This window comes from Apis dorsata, unplaced genomic scaffold (assembly GCF_000469605.1).
Source record: "Apis dorsata unplaced genomic scaffold, Apis dorsata 1.3 scaffold_39, whole genome shotgun sequence".
Taxonomy (NCBI): Eukaryota; Metazoa; Arthropoda; class Insecta; order Hymenoptera; family Apidae; genus Apis; species Apis dorsata.
Window position 1 is genome coordinate 151,191 of NW_006263341.1, and position 6,069 is coordinate 157,259.

Genomic DNA, 6,069 nt, shown 5'->3' on the forward strand with positions numbered 1-6,069 from the left:
TATCGATTATCGATTCTCTCGTTTCAGTCTCGAATTTCTAATTTCCGTCTAATTTTCAACGAAATTTTTAGTCTCTTCCTTAAAAAGGCGCTTCCTTAAAATTTTACAAGTATTATCTCGCAAATTCGTTAAAAATATTCCGTTTCTATCACAGCCACGATAATAATAATAATCGTTTTTAAAAATTGATACAGTACGTTGAGAACGTTGGATTTCTATTTTTTTTTCTTTTTTACTTATTTTTATTTTATTTAACGCTATTTGATAATGGGCATTATCGTTTCGTGTAAATCAATTATTTCGTATACGTTACCTATTATTAGAGGGGCGCCAGTTTCAGTAGTATTAGCGGTTTATAGCGAAACACGCGATGTCCTACATTATTCCGTTGAAATCGCGAGCATTATTTTATTTTTCTTTTTCTTATTTAATTTGCAATGTACACATACTCGATCGAATTCAAATTTTACTTACTCTTTCGCGACTTTCAAATAAAAGTATATTATATTTCCTCGAGCAATATTTATTTTATACGTAAAGAAAAAGCAATTTTCAACCATATTTTCGACTATACTTTTCACTTATTTTTCGAGCCAAGTTTCATACCTGTTAATCCACCCAATATTCTTCGTTCGATTTTTCGTAATATAACCGGATGCGACGTGACAGCGTCGCGACAATAACGGTTGGCGCCACACCGACGAACACGGGATTAATCCTGACGAATTGGATGTGCAGGGATCCACAGCTTTGTCTATGATCTCGACGCGTAAGACCGTGTTCGATTCCGTTAATTAAATGGATGCCTGATCATTATTAGCCAACGGCTAGCCTCAAAGATGAGTTGATCTCCAAACGGAATCTCGTTTCGAAGCGCTAACAATTTTTCGCCAACTCATTGGTCCGCCGCCATTTTTTCATTTTCATCTTTCGCTTTAAGCACGCGAAATTCGAGGAGGAATTGACGAAAGGATCGTCAACGACGATGGTTAAAACTGTGTTTGAAAGATTGGAATCCCGTTCAAATTTTATATTCACTCTCTCCACAACTTTAATCACGACGACATTTATCGTCTATTATCGATGAACAGTTCAATCCCAAATTAGGAACGGGCAATTTGAAGAAATCGTGGTAAACCGTTCGCGATCGATCGAAAAGTCTTCGTCCAATCAGTGAGATTCATTCCGTCTACGAGCGCACGGCCCGACTTGAATGGCATTTCCATGTCATCGTTCACAGTTCCGCTGGAAATTGTGTACCTAATCGCGATACAGACCGGGCGATCTTTGCGGCTGGTTCATTATTGGAGATTACGGATGTTTGCCATGCGTAACGAACGCGAATCGTTTTTACGAGCGCGCTCGATTGTTCCAGCCATACGATTCTCCGTTTCAACGAGAAATCCCCGATAAATTTTAACGATATTGTTCTCATTAAAACGGATACACTTTCCTTTTTCATTTTCACTCCATTCTTTTTTTTATAATAATCGACACGAACTTTCTTCTCGAATCGATACGTCATCAAGTTGATCAATCGTCCGGAACACGAATTCAATGATGAAAATTTGATATTATTTCATCATCCATCTCGAATGAAAAATGTACTGCCGGTTTATTGCCGGTTTAAGACGTACGAAAATGATTTAATAAAGGTTTAACGATTCGGAGTAATAGAGAGACGGAGGATAAGGGTGTTTATTTTATACCTCCACCATTTTACCGCGAACTTGTCACAGAAGCTATTATACTTGAGGGGGGGATTCCGTTTGACGAGGAAGGCGAAGGAAATGTAGATTCCTTTCGTATTTAACCCGTTTATTAACGGCGAAACAGTGATTAATAGTAAGGTAGAAATTCCACGATTATGATATTCCTCGTTTAAGCTCTTGATTCCGCGCCTATCTTTATTTCTCTATTTTTTTTTTTTTCTAATATTGGAGTTAAAAATATCGACGACGTGGAAACTTTCAGAAATTTCAAAAATTGGCGGGGAAACGGTTGGTATCTTGCCACCACTAAGTGTCTATCGAGCGAGAAATATTCTATTCTTGCTGTTACAGGAAGTACTTACGTCCTAATTAGAGAATTGCAGTTATTTGAACCATGCTGCGTTCATAATTACACCTCCACCGCGTACTAACTAACTATTATTTAATATGCTCATCTTTTATCCCTTTTCTCTATCATTTTAATTTTCATATTTCTCTTTTTCCTCTTCCATTGCGCTTAAATCTCTATTCTTAAATTATGCTTAAAATTAATCGTGATTTTTTTTTCACAATACGATGTTATTCGCGTTTCCTTCGCGATCTTAATCTAATAATTGATTGATTGATCGAATTTCGTAAATACCTTGCCCCGCATTTTAATAATTTTCAGATTCAGAAATGTTTGAACAACATTCGGTATTCGACACAATTGCCATCATGTAAAATTAACTCTTAGAAAATTGGAGTCGTACGGATTTACGTTTCTCCTCGTCTCGTAAACGTCTCGTAATTATCGACTCGGTGTTCCATGCGAAAACGAATTCGGGAAAGCTTTGCTTCATACCGAATTCGCGTCGCGTCGCCTCCTCGCTAATTAGATCGAGCTACGATTGATTCGAAGCGAGATTCCTTGGAAACCTTGGTCGAAGTTGACAATTGAGGGATATAGCGTAGTGTAGACATTCGAAACTCGAATAAAACGCCTCTCTTTCGCACTCGTTTGTACCAAAATTCGATACTTAACCGTGCGAAGCAGTTCAAACGCCATCTGTCCACGCGCATTACGTTTCGTGGAACGAATTTTTTGGAAGATGGAGCAATTAGAAGAAGAAGGAATAATTTCTTCTCTTCTAAAATTCGATAAAACTCGCAACGCGAGGATGAAACGAATTTGAATTTTCGATTGGGACGAGTAAATCGATGAAATCGATTTCGATTGCTTCCGATTTGCCTCTGCTTCGAACGGGGATAAGATAAAGATTTCGTTGTTCAAAGAAAAACATCGTGTTTGTTACATAAGCGAAATTGTCGACCATCGAAACGGAGCATTAAAGGGAAATTAATTTTTATCTTTGCTTGTGTCAAGGAAAATAACACGTTTCCTTTCTATTGAATCCTGGAGAAAAGCACGATGGAGATCTCGAGTGTATCTCGTCTAGAAGCAGCGCGACAGGGACAGGATGGGATTTTTTCCATCTTGGAGAATTGCGATCGATAACAAACCGTGGAGCCGTTTGTGGAACGGTGGGAAGGTATATAATAAGGATAGGAGGAGAGAAGGTTTGCTCGCGAGGGAGTGCAATTATCTAATTAGAAATGGCGGGCAAATGTAATCACTCGCGTGGCCTCAGCTACATCCGACCAATGAAGTAAACGGTATTGGCACGGCGAACCGCTTTTGTTCACGCGAGCTCGACTCTTCGGCCGGAAACGACGGCTGCACCGTCTGCTAATGGGCCACAAACGACGCGGCATACTTCCAGATATTGGGTGAACCTCTCCTGTTTGAGAACTGCTTGCTTTTTTCCTTAACAGTTTTCGGATACGAAATTTAATCAAGATATTATGCTCGAGTTTGGTCGAGTTAATTCGAGAACGTCGATTTTAATAGGATGATTTAATAGAATGCTCGATGTAAATGTGATACGAGTGTAAAAATATCTATTTTTTTTCTTCTTCTTTGATATCGCGCAAAGGAAAAATACTTTTCTTATACGCAAAATTTTGCATCCCAATTCTGTAAAGCGTGTGTTTGTTTCGATATTTCGTCTGCGTCGCCACGTTTCAAAATTTTATTCTAATATTTCTATTTTAAACTCGCGATATTCTCGAAATGCTCGGTCATTCCATTATCCTCTCTAATTATATTTTGAATCACGAACTCTAATTCTAACTCTAATATTCTCATCGTTTCAAATATTCTGTTATCCTTATATTATAAGGAATACTTTGTTTCAATGTATCTAATTTTCCCAGTTCCAAATACTATTCTTATCTCGCCAATCTTATTTTAATTATTCCAAACATCCTCGTGTCGAAAAATTCATTGCTAAGGCTCGATAATGGAAAACGAAATTAACAATTTGCATCATTTTTCGCCCATTTTCTTCGAATCCAAATAATCAATCCAGATAATCCAAATAATTCTCGAATCGAATAAAAATCGGTTATATCTTTCGAAAAAACGATTCCTTTCCTGGACATTAAATCGAAAAACTTCTCCCTCCTCTTTATTTCTTCTTTAAAGGAAGAGTATGCAACGTGATATTGTTACGTATACTGGGTGGAAAGCAACTCGAAGCAACTCTAACGTTTCTATCCGTCGAACCGTAAATCGGTCGGCCGAGTCGACCACGTAGGATCCACGTAAACCGTGAAAGGTCAAAGGCGAGGAGCACGAGCGGAGAGGAAAAAGAGCAGGTCTCGCGATGGAATCGATAGAGGCATCGTATCATTTGCAACGATGAACCAACTATTTCGCTCAACGATCCGAGGGGAGCCTTATTCCAAATTTTTCTCCCTTTTTTTATTCTACTTTTTATTCTACTCCCTGATTCATCGATACTTGCGCCTACTTTTTACGATCGTTCCACTCGAAAGATCAATCCGTAGCGAGATTTATATCAAAGATAGAAACGTATTCTTCGATAAATTCACAGAGAATATTACATAGTCTTCGAAGGACGATGAAAATGAATGGAAAAGTTATACAAATTTTACGATATTTATGTTTCGCGAACGAATATCAGGAAAAAAGAACTGTTCGCATTTTATCGTGCGGATGTCGCATAATATTTGCACTCCGATTTTTTTTATATCGATTCTTCTTAACCAGTCGAGCGAAGAGGATATTTCCGCGATTCTTACGTCTCGACTTGTCCGTTTCGATCGGTGACTTTATTTTTAAACGTTTCGAAACAAAACGTTTCCCTTTTATATATTTCTCGATGGAAGTAACGGATGCGGTTTCTTCTTCCTTTTCTCTCAACCGAGATCCTTCGATATCAACTCGACAAGCAAAACGGCGAATAGGAAACGAAAATTTGGCCTCAAGATTTTAACGGGCAAAGTACGTAATGGAGAAAAATAATAAGGGAGGAAGGGAACTCGATTGGATCGCGTGCATCGTTCGTTATCGCGAACGTTGTTGGTTGGACGGGCTCGGCGACGCTCGTGTTATGCAGATGCGTTCCACGAGAAGGCGGTCTCCGGGGGGCGTAGGGGGGGCTTCGACAAATCATAAATCGAAACTGGAACTGGAAAAAGGCGGACAGGGGGGAATAAGTTTGGCGAGCGGGAGAAAAAAAGAGGAGAGACGCGCGGTGAAATAGTGTTTCGTGGCTCGACGGAAATAAAAGCAGGTAGCCATTTTAAGGGTGGTTCTCGAATTTCAAGCCTGGTAACCGAGATCGGTATTTCGATTCCGATATTGCGTTTCGCTCGCGTCGATCGCGTTTCGTTGTTACCTTTGCCAAAGAACAAATTTTATCATTTTTTTTTTTTCTTTTCTTTTCTTTTCACTTTAGCGTCGCTTTTAATCCAATCGTGTCTCTCGCTGGTAAAATAATAAGAAAGGTGTTTGAATACGATTCCTCTCTCTCTCTCTCTCTCTGAAAAGATAACTCGAATTTTACATCGATATAGTAATCTCGCAGAGAAATTAATCGCGATAAAAAAGAAATCGTGTCGATGCAAAACGTTTTTCTTTTTCAAAAGTCGAATTTACGATAGGAAACGGGATATTCTTTTTCCAGAATGAAAAGGAAGAAAACTTATTGTCCAATGTTTGAATTAAAATCCGTGCGAATTCTTCGTTAATTATCGATTCGCGCGAGTTATAAAATAGAAAATTGTTAGTTGTAAATAAAGCCAGCAAAATTGGAAGGGGGAGAGGAGAGGAAAAATTGGAAATTAGCAGCAGTGATCTCTCGGTTGGGAATAAGGGATCGTTTCAAAGTTTCCGGGGAGATAAAGTTAAGCAAATTCCACGGTGTAAAATAACGGGCCGCGGAACTTTGTTTCTCTTTGGTTCGAGCTCGAGGACCGGCCCTCCCTCCCTCCCTCCCTTCCTCTCCAT

At 39.0% G+C, this 6,069-nt stretch overlaps 1 protein-coding gene and 1 long non-coding RNA gene across 2 annotated transcripts in view; one reads left to right on the forward strand and one right to left on the reverse strand.

Moving 5' to 3' along the window:
• The window catches only part of LOC102675753 (connectin-like), a 179,889-nt gene that overhangs the window by 47,452 nt on the left and 126,368 nt on the right, over positions 1–6,069 (forward strand). The gene's annotated exons all lie outside the window — the stretch shown is intronic.
• LOC102675981 overlaps positions 5,514–6,069 on the reverse strand; it is a 10,336-nt gene continuing 9,780 nt past the window's right edge. Inside the window, exon 3 of the long non-coding RNA XR_420692.1 lies at positions 5,514–5,600. This is a non-coding gene — a long non-coding RNA (uncharacterized LOC102675981). The remainder of the gene's footprint in view (positions 5,601–6,069) is intronic.